At 39.5% G+C, this 17,065-nt stretch overlaps 1 pseudogene; it reads left to right on the top strand.

Moving 5' to 3' along the window:
* The first annotated feature begins 14,067 nt into the window (after positions 1–14,067).
* On the top strand, positions 14,068–15,168 carry LOC110198529 (putative protein FAM10A4; annotated as a pseudogene).
* The last annotated feature ends 1,897 nt before the right edge of the window (positions 15,169–17,065 follow it).

Raw genomic sequence — 17,065 nt, forward strand, 5'->3', positions numbered from 1 at the left:
ACTCTCACTTGATCCTGTCATCCCTCGAAGCTATAGTCTTATGTCTTTCCTCAATTACGAAATGAGCAGGTTGGACTAGATGACCTCTTATGTCTGTTCTAGCTCTTCTTAGTAGAGAAAACACAAGCTCTGCCCTTTCAGTCTCCTATTTTCATTGTCTGATTTACTATAAGCAATGGTCCTTTCTTTTCTTTGATCTTTCTCTTGCCCCCAACATATCCAAATATGTTCTTCATTGCTCATCATAGCTCATTCCAGATGTTCCTGACGTTGTTGTTAAAGGATAATGCTGCTCTATTCTATTTACCTTTTGTTAACGTCTCATTTCCATTTAACAATTCAATCAAAAAATGAATTAAATCCTTATTAGATGTCTTTTAGTCATTGATGTCTTCCCATTCCAATGCCTCATCATTGTATAAAGAATTCTCGGTCCTTGAAAGCTATGTCACTGCCTTGGAAGGTCTTACCAAGGTAGAAACACAACAAATGTGGCCAAATATGGTATCCTATTTCTATCATATAAGGACCAACTAACTATGCCCAAGTGGAGGTTGTGCCCACATTGAAAAGGGTCCAAAATCAGAGGCTCTAGAAGGATCAAAGTATGTGTTCACTAACCAGTGATGCATAGAAGAAAAATGGTAGTCCTTGTCCTTAGAAGCATTCAGTCTATTAGGCAGATATACTATTGTAATTTGTGGCTCAAGTGGCTGCATTTTCAACCTCTTGCAAATGGTTGCATAAGATTCTCCTTAGTGGTGGAAACTGATCACTCAATGCTCCATGCTTAGGTAAGAGACAGAATTGGTAAGAGTTTTTAAGGAGAAAGATCCTAGTCTTCTAGCTTTCAGCTTTAAGAGAGAAAACATGCGGTTCTTTGGGTTCCTTAAGGGAGAGCAAGACTCTAGGAAGAAGTCAACATGTAAAGGAGACAGCACCTCAATTGTCCCTATCCCCAGCATACTACACTAGAGACTTCAGGGAATTTCCTCTTGGATGAGATATGGGGCTTCTCTCTTAATTAAGCTAGCTTCTCTCTCAAACCTGGAAGCCAGAAGACCAGGAACTCTGCCTACTTAGTTCTCCCCAATACCGCCCATCATCTAGGTATGGAGTGTTGAGTAATCAATCCCTACCAGTGAGGAGAATCTTATGCAAATGGACTTTGAGCCAAGGGTTATGCCATGTACACAAATAAGTCTAAAATTATAATAGAATATTTGGGGGCTAAGAAGAAAGCTAGATAAAAATCTGTTCTATATACCTAAAAATAAAGGTGAAATTATTTAATGAGTCCTCTTTGAATTGATCAGTCTAGTTAGATAGCCTTCTCCCTTTTCTTCTTTATCTGACTTGTTTGTGTTTGTATCTTCAAAATTTCTGCTTGTGGGTTTTTTCAAACCTCTTGGGCCAATTTCTGTAGAAGTTTAGGATCCAACCTATCCTTTCTTGGCACTTTTTTTGCTGATCCTCATTAAAAGAGCTTTATCCATGGTCAAGAACCCATCAATCCTATCTCAGGTGGCATGAGTCAAGTATACACTGAATGGTGCTCCAAAAAGTAAAACAATACATACATGGCTAATTTCTCTGCTTTCTGCATACAGAGAAGAAATCTATCACATAGTCCATTAATTAACCAGCTATACAATAGAGCAGAGGTATCAAATACCAGGCCTTGGCCACATGGATACCCACAACACTCCTGAGTATGGCCTGTGCTAGATTAAAATGTAAGTGGGAAATACTTAACAAAATAAATAAAAATACAATAGAAATACAATAGATAATGTCTACATGTGGTTTTCTAAGTCTATATGAGGTCCACTGAGGTCCATCTGAATGCTTTAGCGGCCCCCATTTTCGTTTAAATTTGACTTCATTGCTGTAGGGATATATGTATTCTGGCCACTAGGTGGTGTTACTCTCAGGCCATTAGTCCAGTGACTGAGAAAGTGTTCAATGCAGATTATGCACCAGCTTTCCTGAGTTATCCCTTCTGCGTACCACAGGGCACTAGGGGAGCAGCAAGATGCCCTGAAGAAGAGCCAAGAGGGAGCGTATGCCAGCCAAGTCACCACAGGCTTGACCATCTCTAATCAGACCTTGATGAGGACTAGCTCAGGACCCTAAACCCAAGAGCAATGGATTAGCAATGTTTCTAGCCCAGTGCCCTCAGTTATCAGCCTGGGAAGCATTTCCTATGGAGATGCAGCCTGGTAAGTGCTCCTCCGGGTGCTGCAGGCACAGCTACTGAAGACATAGTAAAAAAAAGTTCTTGTCAACAAAATCCTTTGACATGATAAAATGGCTCAACATCAGAATCTGATATGATTTTCTCAATGGAAGTGACTTTGAAGAAGAAGCATTAAGATCTTCTTTGTTGTTGTACCTGAAGGACCATGGGACCTGTCCATCTGATTTACAGCTAAAACCATCCATAGGTATTGTCTCCCCTATTACACAGGCTCCTTATGAGCAGGGATTGTCTTAGTTTTCTTTTCGTATCTCTAATGCTAAGCATAATGTTTTGCACATAGTAAGCACATAATAAATTCTTCATTCACTCATTCCGTCTACCAACAGGAGCTACTTCCCTTCTCACTGCCCTGAGCTCTTTGGGGCTTATTTGTAGGCACTGCTGGTGCTGGGTTCAAGTTTGATCTAAGAACATGATCTACTATATGCTCCCAGACAACTAAAATAAAAATAATAGCTAATCTCAGATCCTACAGCTCGAAATCTCTTGCCTTTGTCTGACAGTCTTATTCATTAGACATGGATGTTTGACATTTTAGTTGCTATGTGATTTGCTGAGACACAGTAAGGCCTATAATTGTAAATGGAATTGTTGGACAGTAAAGCTGTAAGGAAACACCTTTACCTAATTTTCTTCCCCTCTATTCTCTTTAATTTTTTTTCCATAGGGAAATTCATTTTTTCACATGGAAAACCTTCTTGATGTGCCTTCTGCTTTCTCTGAGTGGTGAAAAGATTGGGACCAAGTTAGGTTTCTCGGAGCTCTTTTCAGAGATTAGGAGCCTCAGTCAACTGAGACAGGAAAACGTTATGGGAAGGAAGTTTGTCTTTCATCCACCTTACTGGTTGATACAGCTTTCCAAAGGTGCTAGTTGTCAAGGCATCCCGGAATTCATCTCTGTTCCGGACCTAACACTCTAGTACCACTGGGGTCCTTATGGTCACAGGAGGCAGCTTGCTCGTGGCTCTCTCTGATGGTAGTCGCAGCACCCGGGAGAAATGGCTACTTTGTCCATGGCCACTGAGAGGAAATGATCATTCTCAGTACTGCAACCTTGGGTTTGGGAGAGTTACAGGGAGTTAGAGCTTCAGTTTCAGCTTCCTGTGGCCAGTGTGGCCATGCTGCATGGAGGTGAAGGATGGCATGGTGGACAGTGGGATCTGTGACCCTGCAAAAGTCCAGGATAAAAATCCAGGGGGCAAGGGCTGAGCTTTGTATCCAGGGGCAAAATCTGGATGTGCCTACAAGTTGTCCTGAGGCTTCAGTCTTAGGTTCAAATACCTGAAGAGTCATTTTAAACCCTATTTGCCTATATTTTAAATAGTAGTCCAGAAATAACAAGCAATATTTTAATGTCTATGGAAAGTTTGAAATTAGTTTACATGCGGCATCTCCTCTGGGTTCAGTCAGTCAATAAGCATTTACTAAGAGCCTATTATATTCCTTCTCTCAGAGGGGAGAAAATGATATGTAGGGGAGCTGTTGTGAAGATAAACTCAGTGGGACTTGGCAAGACATTGGATATGTGGAGGTGAGAGAAAATCTGGAGTCCAGGATGACCTCTAGATTGGGAGCCTGAGTGACTGGGAGGATGGTGGTACCTCCACAGTACTAGGGAAAGGGGGAGGATTTGGAGGTGAAGATAATGAGTTCATGTTTTGGACATGCTGAATTTAAGACGTCTATGGGACATACAGTTTGAGATTTCTAATAGGCAGCTGGAGATAACAGTCTGGAAGTTTGGAGAAAGATTAAGTCTGGGTAATCATCAGTGATGAGATCACCAGATGAAATAGCATAAAGGGAGAAAAGAGAGCTTGGGGACAGAATTTCCAAACTCCCACTTCACATTCTGGAGAAACAATCCTATTTGCAGTGCTAGTTTTAGGGGTACCTCCCAGCAAGCAGAGAGGAAGTAAGAAAAAAAAGGTACACAGAACATAAATAAGAAAAAAAACGTGGAATAAGTGGTTTTATTCTCCCACTGAAAAAGGAACTCTAAGCAATAAAGAATCACAGAATGACTGCAGTCATTACAGGCTAGTTATTCAAGATTCCTTGGGATGTTTGCAAATAGTTTCTTTGCCAGATAGCTTAGCAGGTATTCTGCATTTCATCTTCACTGAGTACCCCAAGCGGCTTCTGTCTTTCTTGGGCGGGGGGGGGGGGGGGGGGGGGGGGGGGGTGTCTTTGTATGGATGACTCTTTCCCTGTGAGGTCACTTTGCCTCTGCTATGGTTGCTGCTGCATTTACTCTGGTAGCCACTATCCCAACTGAAAAAGGGAAGACATCAGCTACCTTTCAAGATCTCACAAGACCCTACACCAAAGGAAAGATGGCAAACAGGAGGTAGCCCCATCCCAGGTGCAAGCTCGGTTAGGAGGTAATGAGTTCAAAGCTTGTGGCCAGGTAGAAGGAGGGAATCCCTCCACCTGACCCTTTGGAACTCTGAGAGCCACCTTTATACTTACCTTTTACTCGTTTGGGGTAGGGGAGGAGGGAGAGACAATGTGTACAGAGACAAGAAAATGCAAAATATATTTGTTGTTGTTTAGGCATTTTCAGTGGTATCCACATGTTTGTGACTCCATTTGGCATTTTCTTGGCAAAAATACTGGAGTGGTTTGCTATTTCCTTCTCTAGCTCATTTTATAGATAAGGAAACTGAGGCAAACAGGGTTAGGTGACTAGCCTGGGGTCACATAGCTAAGGCCAGATTTGAATTCTGGGAGATGAGTCTATATATATGTATGTATTTAATACAGATGGGAGGGAAAGGAGTCCAGTCCTCTATGAATGACATACTATTGTGCCTCTCATTCTAAATCTACTTCCTTTTGTAGATATGCTCTATTTAACCTGCTTCTTTTCTGAAGCCTATATCTTTAGTCTGAAGTGATTACCATACCACCTCTGTCCCCAGGGACATTTGTAATTTCTAGAGTTCCTAAATGGGAGACTTCCCGAATATTTACTTTAGCCCTAATTTTAAGACTCTCTCTTAGAAATGATTTAAAGCCTTCAAAGATAAAGTTCAATGCAGGATTTCATTTGTTTTCCTATGTAAACTTTAGTTTGTCAATGCAAATGTTAATTAGCATCATACAAATATATATTTTTTTTTGTCGGGAGCAAAAGCCATCCCTGAAGGTTTTAGTAAGGGAACAAAACCCTTGAGTAATCACATTTTGAAAGTTAAGTGTGGGAGCTCTGTGGTTATTTGGCAAGTAATAGATTTCTGAATAAACAGTAATTATGTAACACCCCCCCCCAAAAAAAAAGTCCAAACCCTTAAGTAACAGCTACAAGGAGTAAGGCACACAAACAGAAACCTAAAGCATTGTGTAAATTAAGGCTTATGGCCTAGTAGGTTGAACTTGGTAGGATCATTTATTATCTAGCCAGTCAACTGAAATATCAACAGATTGAATATCAATGATATAGAGGAGTAAATGAAGAAAAATGTTTATGTTATAATGGAACTAATTTATGTATCTGGTTTATTATTATAATGTTTATATGTCCACATTAGGTGCAATGTCAACCAGCTGCCTTGAGTAGGGATGGTAAAATCCACATATTTAATGATGTAGTTAGAATATGTGGTTTTTTCTTAATCTGATTTTGCATTTGCTATTTTTACCCTTCATTTTTCATGACAATATTTTAAAAAACCAGCTCAACAGAAGATGAGTGCAAAGCCCTGGCTTTGACAACTTTATTAGTTGTCCGACTAGAGAAAGTCACTTGACCACTGAACCTCAGTTTCCCCATCTATAAAATTGGCATAATACTTATACCACTCACCTCACAGGGTTGTTGTAAGAATGTACTGTGTAAAACTTAAGGCAGTATTTAAAATTTGCAACTTTTATTGTCATTTTAGTCACTTGGGGTAAGGTAAGGAGTGAGGAGGAAGGGAGAGAAGGAAGGGAAGAAGGAAGGAAGAAATGGATGGAAGAAGGAAAGGAGAGAAGGAAGGAAAGAAGAAAGAAAGAAGGAGAGGAAAGGAAGAAGGAAAGAAGAGAGGGAAGAAAGACAGAAGGAAGGAAAAAAAGAAAGAAAAAAGAGAGGGAGGGAGGAAAAGAAGGAGGAAGGAAAGAAAGAAGAAAGGAAGAAGGGAAGGAAAGAAGGAAGAAAAGGCGGAAGGAAGTAATTTGTATTCTAGGTAACTTTTTTTACTTCCCTTCCCTTTCTGGGAAAAATCCTTTAGACTAAGAGATGGAAAAGAAGATAAGGAGAGAGAAGGAAGGGGAGCCACTAAATATCAATATTTATAAAGATTTAAAATATCTTGTCATTGAACCTTCTATGAGTTTTTGGTCAAACCTGTCTCCATTAAAAATTCATATGCAAAAGATAGTACAGTAGAAAGACCATTAATTCTAGAGACACAGGTGGTTCAAATCCTTCATTATGATGGATGTGAGCTTGGACAAGTCACTTGACTTTTTTATTCAGTTTCATCATTGGATTAGATGGCTTTGAGGTCCTTTCTAACTTAAGGCTCTATGATTATATCAAAGAACAGCATTGCTCCTAGAATCTTTATATGATATCAAAGATACTCATTCTATTTTGTTCCCTGATGGGCAGCTAGATGATGCAGTGGATAGAGAGCCAGGTTTTGAGTTAGGAAGATTCATCTTGCTGAGTGCAAATCTGACCTCAGACACATACTAGCTGGGCAAGTCACTTAACCCTGTTTTCCTCAGGTTTCTCATCCGTAAAATGAGGTGGAGAAGGAAATGGCAAATCACTCCAGCATCTTTGCCAAGAAAACCCCAAATGGGTCACAAAGAGTCGGATACAACTGAAACAACCCAATAACAGCAACAGCATAGATATAGACTCACCAAAAAAGAAAAAAAAAAGAAATAGACTCATCTTTCAGGCCAAGATAACAACTGAGAACCCACTCTGGATCAGTGCTGATGACCATGTCAATATGATCACCTATCTTTCTCTTTCACTTTTCCCTGGAAGAGCACACAATTACAGGTGAATAGGTGGCCCAGTGGATAGAGACTGATCTTGAAGTCAGGAAGATTCAATCTTAGATACTTATGAGCTGTGTGACTTTGGGCAAGTCATTCAATCTCTGTCTGCCTCATTTTCTTCAACTGTAAAGTGGGGACAATAACAGCATTTACCTTCCAGAATTGTTTTGAAGGTAAAAATATTTAGTCCCTTCCCACAGCAAAAAGATCTTTTCCTTCTGTACGAGGACACAGAACCCTTCCTCTCCAAACCCAGATGAACACAGGGTATAACACAGGGATAATAGGAAAAATTAGGTTGTTACAAATTTCTCAAATGAGATATTTGTAAAGCTCTTAGCACAGAGCTTGGCACATAATAGACATTTAATAAATGCTCTCTTTCTCCCTTCCGCCCCCTTTCTCCTCATTTTGGTTTTCTAAAATCTAGATGACCCATAGGTTTTTTTCCATTAAGCCTAACTTACCTCTCTCCTAACTGTTGTATATAGGAATATCCCTGTCAAAAGGCCTGTAGTGGTGATACTTCTGTATAATAGCGTGGAAAACAGGAAGTGGTTTTATGGGGATGTCTGTTAGGGAAAACACTCTCGGAATAAATGTGTATATTTTAATCTGATTGGCTGTAAAATTTTGATTAATAATTAATAACTATGATAATAATGCTAACAGTTAACCTTTACATAACACTATAAGGTTTGCAAAGTGCTTCACAGACAATATCTCATCTACCTCTCTCTAGAACCTTTCATTATATCTCAAGTTAATGTTTGGAAACATGAAAAGGGAAAGAAGGACCAAGATGGTAGCCAAGGCACAGAAGGGATTAAGTAATTCACTCAATCTGTACAAGAACTAAGAAACAATTTAACAGACTTTATCTGTTGTATCGTATCAGGTATTTAGGTAGCATAATAGATAGAATTCTGGACCTGGAGACAGGATGACCTGTCTCCTGACTCAGATCCTTATTACGTGTCTGACTCTGGGCAAATCATTTACCCTTTCAGCCTCACATTCTCCATCTGTAAAATGGGGGTAATAGCGCCTACTTTGCAGGATTGCTGTGATCTGTCAAAAGAGATAATACAGTGTCTCCCAAAAGTCTCAATGCTGCTTAAAGCTTAAAACAGACGTTTGGGACACTCCTGCCATCTTGCCCAACTCCTGTCATCCCAGATGAGAAGCAAACAGAGGCCATTGCAGTCACTTCTAAAAGAAAAAAAAAAGCTCTAAATCTGTAAAGTGCTTTGCCAACCTTAAAGTGTTATATAAATGTTAGTTTGTGTTATCATCATAATGATCAGAAATTCAGCTCTCCCTCTCAGCACAGCCCGCATTAGATTGTTCCTGGGAGTCACCTCAGACAGACAGTTTTGCTGATTTTTTCCCTGCATTCCCCACAACTACCTTGTGCTCATCTAGGTTTGGAAAGGAAAGGTTCTCTGCCCTCTGACAGAAGGAAGAGATCTCCTTGGTGTGGGAAGGGACTAAATGACATCACTTTCTAATAGGGAAAATGGGACTGTTAAAAGACTGCCTTCCTCTCTTTCAGTTCAGTTTTCTAAGATCAAAGCCCCATGACTTAAGACCAAGATGAAAGAACAGTGTGCAAATCAACATCCATTGTCAAAACAGTCAAAATCAGTAAGCGAGAGGGCGTTTGCATTAAGCTATCACAACATGGAACATAAACCATCGCCATGGGCCATTTTGCAGCATGTACGGATCTTCGATGTATCAGGGTGTTAATAACATGGACAGTAAGCAGAAGAGAGACACTGGGGAATGGCTGGATAAGTTGTGGTACACGAATGTCATGGGCTCTTGTTGTGCCCTAAGAAATGATGGATGTGAAGGATTCAGAGAAATTTATAAAGGCCTGAGTGAATTGAAGCAGGGTAAAATGAGCCCAACCAGGAGAACAGTTTACCTGATGACCACAGTAATGTAAAGGAAAATACCTCTGAAAGGCTTCAGGACTCTGATCCCAGGGACCAATCATTACTTTAGAAAACCAATGATAAGTAGGTAGGCCTCCTTCCTCTTGTCTGAGAGGCGATGGAGTAGAGTTGGAGAATGAGATACATTTTCAGACAGCCAATGTGTTGATTTGCTTTCTTCGATTATAATTTTTTTGTTACAAGAGAGGCTTTGAATTGAGGGAGGGGGCAGGAGTGAGAGAATTAATGGGTAGTGATACAGATATACAGAGGAAAAAAAAGAAAAAGAAGTGAGCACCAATAATATATTAAAATATGCAAAAGAAATATAAAAAGTTCACAAGGAGACACAAAATAGGGCAAACTTATTACCATATTGTTCAATTTAATGTACACTAACAAAATAGCTAGGCGGCTAAGTGGTGTAGTAGACAGAGTGCTAAGCCTGGAGTCGGGAAGACTTATTTTCCAGAGTTCAAATCAGGCATTTATTAGATGTATGACCCTGGGCAAGTCATGTAACCCTGTTTACCTCAAATGAGCTGGAGAAGGAAATGGCGAACCATTCCAGTATCTTTGCCAAGAAAACCCCAAATGGGGTCGCAAAGAGTTGGATGTAACTCAAGAATGACTGAACAACAACAAAACATGTTTCATATAATTACAAGTAAGTTCATGTTGTAGACAAACTTCTTTTTTGTTCTCCTAAAAGTTAATAAACAGTGGAAATAGAAGACCTTGAATTAAATCCTGCCTCTGACTCTTAAAACTAGTGTGTTGTTAGGCAAGTCATGTGACATCACTTTGCCTCATTTTCCACATTCTTAAAATGAGAGGTTATACCCGATGGTCTTTGAGTTCCTTTTCAGCTCAAGATCTAGGGTAATAGGATTTGTACAGTTGAAAGGTGTTCTCCACCAGTAGGAGTTTCTCACGCTAGTGAAATAACAGACCAAAAAAATTTTTTTAAAAGTCTCATTAGTTTTACCCCATTTTGATTTTTAAAATATCTTTCTGAATCTTTACTCTTTCATCTAACATTTTTTTTTTTTTTTAGGCAATTGGGGTTAAGTGACTTGCCCAGGGTCACACAGCTAGTAAATGTTAAGTGTTTGGTCTGAGGTCGGATTTGAACTCAGGTCCTCCTCACTTTAGGGCCAGTGCTCTATCCACTGGGCAACCTAGCTGCCCCCTCATCTAACATTTTAAAAATCTACCCTCCCACCCCCAATTTGTGTCATTTGTAAATATAATAATCATGCTTTCCATTTCTATACCCTTGTGACCAATCTGAAGAACTGGACAGGGGTGAGTACAGAACCCCACTACATGTCTCTTCTTCTTTCTGGTTGCAAGTGATCCATTAATTAACACTCTTCAGGTGTAGCTGCATAGCCAGTTACCAGTTCATTTAACTGTACTGTTCTGCTACCCTCTGCTATTTCAGTGACATCCTTGTCATGAGAAACTTTGTCAAATGTCTTCCTGAAACCCGTCCGCTGTGCCTGTGACCTTCCTTTGATTCACGAGTCTAGCGACCCTGTCACAAGATGAAATGATATTACTTTGACAGCTGTTTCCCCTCCTTCTGAGTCCTTTTCCAGTATTTACTTTGATGCATCCTTTTTGGCAAAAGAATCCACAAACTGGAAATCCTGACATGGAAGAGAATTTATGCATGAATGTCTCACATACGCACAGCAATCCCTAGAGTCTCATTGGGTGCTAGAGTTGGAAGGGACTGCAGGAGTCATCTCGTCCAAATTCCCCCTCTAATATCCCTCCCCTCCCCTAAAGGAGTTATCCAGCTTCCATTGTATTAAAGGTATGTAAAGTAATTATTGCATTTTTCATAGTTTGCAATGTGACAGAGATCACAGCCTCTCTTTAGTCTCAGAATTTTCATCTATAAATGATACAGTTTCCAGAATTATGTCATTCTCTATACCTGTAACCTCAGAACCTATCACATTGTCTGGCACATAATAAGCACTTAATAAATGCTTATTGATTGGTTGATTGAAGGGAATAAGACATCATGGACTGCAATACAGAAGTGTTCCAGGCACATGGGTTTCCTCACTCATATGCCTCTTTATTAGGTGTCTATAAGGGTGTGCCCACTCTCTCTCACAGACATTGGACATAGTGGTGAGATAGTATGATCCAGACTTGTAGTATAATTTGTAAATGTTTCGATTATTCTTTATTTTGTTATCTATTGAGTAAACATTATAATTATTTCTGCTTTTTGCCTTCTTTAAGAAAATGGTATGATTATTCCTGCATTTGCTTTCTGATGAGCAAGTGTTATGATTATTCCTGCTTTTAACTTGTTGTTAAGTCAGTGTTTGATATTTAATAGTTAATGATGTCATGGTGACTAGTTGCAGTAAATAGGAAGCACACTAGTGAGGGCTCATTTGCTGTAGTGTGAATAGGAGGAATGTAGGGGCAGCTAGGTGGTGCTTAGCCTGGAGTCAGGAAGACCTGAGTTCAAATCTGGCCTCAGACACTTACTAGCTATGGGACCCTGGGCAAGTCAGTTAATCCTATTTGCCTCAGTTTCCTCATCTGTAAAATGAGCTGGAGAAGGAAATGGCAAACCACTCTGGTTTCTTTGCCAAGAAAATGCCAAAATGGAGTCATGAAGAGTCGGATATGACTGAAAACAACTAAGCAAAAACAACAATAACACTGGAATTACCCTTAGGTACCTAAGAGCCTGAGACACTTACTGAGTATCCTTGGACAAGTCACTTACTCTATTTGCCTTAATTTCCTCAACTATAAAATAAGGATAATAATAGCACCTACTTTCCAGGGTTGTTGTGAAGATCCAATGAGATGATGTTTGTAAAACATTTAACACAGATCCTGGTATGCAGTAGGTGCTATATAAATGCTGGCATTAGTATTTGTTGTTGTTGTTGTTTTGAGTTGCAGAAGTCTGAAAAACACCTTCATGGGAACCTCAGACCTGACAGTATGAGTGTAGTTAGCTGAGTGAGCTAAATTAAAAGGGAGAAAACATGACTGAGCTACATATAGGTAGAAATTTATCTCTGTTTCCTACTATTCACTTTTCAATTGTGGTCCTTTTACAGTGTTTACAGTTTAAGTCCCAGTATTCTTATTTTTTCCAAAGAGCTCATAGATTGACCAAATTGAGAACAGCTCAAGTGTAAGATCTCAAGGCATAAACAGGTAAGTTTTGATCCAAAAAATGAACTCAATCAGTGGTGTCAAACTCAAATAGAAATCTGTATGTAAAGATCTCTACAGATTGCATATTTAAAATCTATGTTTTTGTATTTTTATTTATTTTGTTAAATATTTCCTGATTACATTTTAATCTGGTTTGGGCCAAATTCGGGAGTATTGCAGGCTGTACAATGCCCATAGGCTGCGCACTTGCCACCTGTAACTAGATCATGTGTATGATGGGACAAGAAAACCAGTAACTTGCTTGTCTTTTTTCTTTCTTTGAAATTTTTTTAGATGAAATCTGTTAGAATTGTCCTTTCAAAAATTAATACATCAACGAAAGTTTATTAAGAACCTGCTATATTTCAGGTGCTATGCTGAGCCCTGACACACACAGACAAAAGTGAACACTCACTGCTCACTTTATTGGGGGAGATAATATGTGCATGTATATGAAAAAATACGTACAAAAATATGAAGTGATTGGGGAAAGACATTAGCAGTTGGGGATGGAGGAGAATCAGGAAAGTTTTTTCACAGATGTCGATGTTTAAGCTGAACTACATGCATCCATGTGCCTGCACTTTGTTCATCAGTTGGGGGGAGGGGGACTTCTAGCATGGAAATTCCTTTTCCTAATGCAGCTGTCAACAACTTGTTTTAGAGAGTTGTCTTGGGCAGTGTACATGGTTACCCAGTCAGTATGTATCTGGGATAACACTTGAATATAGGGCCTCTTGACTTCAAGACTGCCCCTCCATTTACAACATCCTGCTGTCTCTCTCTCTCTCTCTTTTTTTTTAACATTCATTTAAAATTTTTAAAATTTATTTTATTTTTAATTTATGGAATAAAACAAGCACTTCTATAACATAGTATAATAAAAAAGATTGTGCATGAAAGTACAAACCTATTATGTACAACCTGCTATTCTTTTTAAATATATAGTAAAGTTATGTAAATTTCTTTTTTTCTTTTTTTCTTCCATCCCCCATCACCTGCCCTAGAAATGGCTATCATTAGACACAAATACATATATATATGTATATATATATATATATACATATATATACACACATACCTATATATATGTATGTATATATATATTTTAACATTCATTTAAAAAATTTTGAATTCCAAAATCCCCACCTCTCTCCAGACCCTCCCCCGCCCATTGAGAAGGCAAGCAATAGGATACTTATTATATATATGTGAAGTCACACAAAATATATTTCTATGCTCCTGTTATATGTTGTTGCTGTTTAGATGTGAGGGCATTAAATGCAAAAACCATTTATTAAGCACCTACTATGTGCCAGGGATTACACCAGATGTTGGGAATACAAAGACAAAACCAAATCAAGCTGTGTCATCAAGGATCTCATAGTCTATGGGGAAGATAAGCCCTATCCTTCTATATCTTTGAAACCAGACCTAATTGAGGAAACCGAAGTAAATTGTTAAGGCCAAGGTCACACACTTGACATTCCCCAACTGGGAAAACAACAAGGAATATTAATTTCATTGGCATCTTATTTGATGGGGTAAAGTCTCTTTGCCCCTTTTTCTGGTGGCTCAGAAACAATTTCTCTAAAGGCCACTCATTTAAGACAGTATCTAGCCTCCCAGGCCCACCCCTTGGTTCCTCCCAACATGGACAGTAGAAAACTTCATGAGATCCAGACCTTCATCAGGCTCTACCAGCCGGACCCAGGCCTCATGTGCATGGACCAAACTGGGTAGAGAAGATGGGTGATAAAATCCCACCTGTTCCATGTAAAACTAAATCAGAAGAAAGAATCAAGGAAGAAAAAGCTGGAAGTAAGAAATCAGAGGAACCTCTAAGTCCAGAAGAGAGTGATAAATTGATAATGAAGGAGTGATTGAACTAGATTTAGATTTCCCTCAAGAAATGGGAGATAAAACTTTAGAGATAACAGGTAAGATGATGGATCAGGCTAATGAAAAGAAGATGGTGGCCAGTGATGCCCTAAATAGTGGTGAGCTTCAGAAAGCCATTGCATACTCACAGAAGCCATCAGACTAAACCCTCATTTGGCAATTTTATATGCCAAGAGAACCAGTATGTTTATGAAACTGCAAAAGCCCAATGCTGCTAGTAGATTGTCACAGAGCAATTGAAATAAACCCCAACTCTGCTCAGCCTTACAAGTATAGAGGGAAAGACTCTTTGGCCACTGGGAGGAGTTGGCCCATGAATATGGAGTATGAGTGTGAGTAAGGAGTATGGTCTTGCTATAGCTTATAAACTGGACTATGAAGAAGATGCCAGTGCTATACTGAACGAAATACAACCAAGGGCCCAGAAGATTGATGAACATTAGTGAAAATATGAAAGAAAATGTGAGGAGTAAGGGATCAAAAAAGGACTGAAAAGATGAAGAAGTCTCAGGAGGAACAAGACCAGCCCAAAGGGAGAAAGAAGCCCAGAGAAGTGGGAAAGTTCAGTTTGGCTCTTTTCTTGGTTTTTCTAGAGGTATGGTTAGGAACTTTAGAGGCATGCCTAGCATGAGCAAGGCCATGCCTGGGATGGCAGGAATATCAGGGTTCAATGAAATTCTTAGTGACCCAGAAATGCTTTTAGCCTTTTAGGATCCAGAAAGTTCCAAGTGGTATTCCAGAATGTGGTGAAGAATCCCACATGTATCCCAATACCATAGCAACCCAAAGCTTATGAATTTCATCAACAAATTGTCTGCAAAATTTGGAGGTCAAGCACAAATGCCCTTTTAACAAATAAAGCCCTTGCTGAAGAAAAGGAAAGGAAAGGAAAGGAAAGGAAAGGAAAGGAAAGGAAAGGAAAGGAAAGGAAAGGAAAGGAAAGGAAAGGAAAGGAAAGGAAAGGAAAGGAAAGGAAAGGAAAGAAAGAAAGAAAGAAAGAAAGAAAGAAAGAAAGAAGAAAGAAAGAAAGAAAGAAAGAAAGAAAGAAAATAAGGAAGAAAAAAGATGGGAAGGAAGGAAGAAAGGAAGGAAAGAAGGAAGGAAGGAAGGAAGGAAGGTAGGAAGGAAGGAAGGAAGGAAGGAAGGAAGGAAGGAAGGAAAAGAAACAAACAAACCAGACCTAAAGAACAAGTCAGCTGAATTTCTTTTGTGCCCTTCTTTTTTTGTGTTTTTTTTTTTTTGTGTGTGGACAGTCCATTGTGTTATCTGATATTTAAACTGGTAGCACATAAGCAATATCTGGAATAATTTTTAAAAAATAGAAAAGCAGATGGAAAAATAATGACAATTTGTCCTTATCCAAGCTCAAGGCCAGCTGCTTTAATGCACTACCACAGCCAGGCCTGGACATCTCTTCCTTTGTTTTCCATGGAGTCTGCACTCTCTGGGCTGAGTTTGGTAATGTTTCACTTCGCTGTTTTGAGACATGAAGTCACAGTTGGCTTCTACGGTACAGATTCTACGAAGCTCTTGCAGTTTTAAACAACTCAATGTCGCACAGCTCTCTTCTAGCAAAATGTTCTTTTTAATAGGTTGGGCACGTGTGTTTGGCCGTGCTTGTAAGGGAGACTTTGTGGACTAGATGACAAAGAAGTAATTGCTAATACTAGCTCTCTGAGCTACGTGTGATATTTGTAAGAAGATACTTAAATTTGGGGAAATGCTTATTGGCAATAAATTCCGCCTGCCTTCCCCAGTATCACTCTACCCCGTCCCCATCCCCATGCACTCCTGGGTGCATGTATTTTTATGGAAAACTATAGATCAAACACTGAGCTGTCATACTGGCCTCTACAGAAGTGTGCTCTTCTTCCTCCTCCCCCTCACTCTGCTTTACCTTCTCCTTCCCCTCCTTCCTCTTCCCCTCCTCTCTTCCATCCCTCTTCCCTCTTCTTTCTTTCTCCCCTCCTCCCCTCTTCTCCCTCCTCCTCTTCTTTCTCACAAGTGCTGTACAAGCTGGAATCAGTCAAAGCCATGTTTAAGCCATGACCACCATCTAGTCAGATTTTCCATTGTGGAAGTCAGTGATAGTACAGCAATTAAGCAAAGTGACGGAGAAGTTGAGATATTTGAGTCTTCTATCCATAAATCTTTATGGGAAAAGAGAAACTTTTAAACTTGCACCAGGCCTTGCTTTAATTATTTTCTTTCGGGATATGAAAGGCCAATAGGAGCAACCCTTGGGGACATAGTTTGCTATTTTGGTTTTAACCTTCCATTTCATCAGCTCTAACCCTTCCCCCACCTCCGCCCCCACCTCAGTGATTTTAGCTAGCAACTGTTTTTGCCTGAAAATTAAATGGGCATCTTTGTGCTTTATTCTGACTTTAGAAAAGTATGTCAAAGGAAAGCTATGACCTGGGAAAAAGAATAATATTTGGTAAGGGCTCTGGCCATTGGTGTAAATTTGAGTTTTATACCTTAAGCAAAGGGCTCCTCCACCCCCAGAAATATTATGTTTATAGTTGGAAACTACATGGAGACAAATTTCAACTCAATATATGACAGAATTTCCTAATAATCAGAGCTGTTTAAAATGGAATAGAGGAAGCTTTGGTGTAATAGAGAGTTTGTCAGGAAGACTTGGGTTCAAATCCTGCCTCTGACATATACAGTCAGTATGGCTCTGGACAAGTCACTTTATTTCCCAGTGTACTGGCAACTCTCTGAGATTATAAATTACGAAAAA

Source organism: Phascolarctos cinereus, unplaced genomic scaffold, assembly GCF_003287225.1.
Source record: "Phascolarctos cinereus isolate Bilbo 61053 unplaced genomic scaffold, phaCin_HiC Scaffold_4;HRSCAF=312, whole genome shotgun sequence".
NCBI classification, from domain to species: Eukaryota; Metazoa; Chordata; class Mammalia; order Diprotodontia; family Phascolarctidae; genus Phascolarctos; species Phascolarctos cinereus.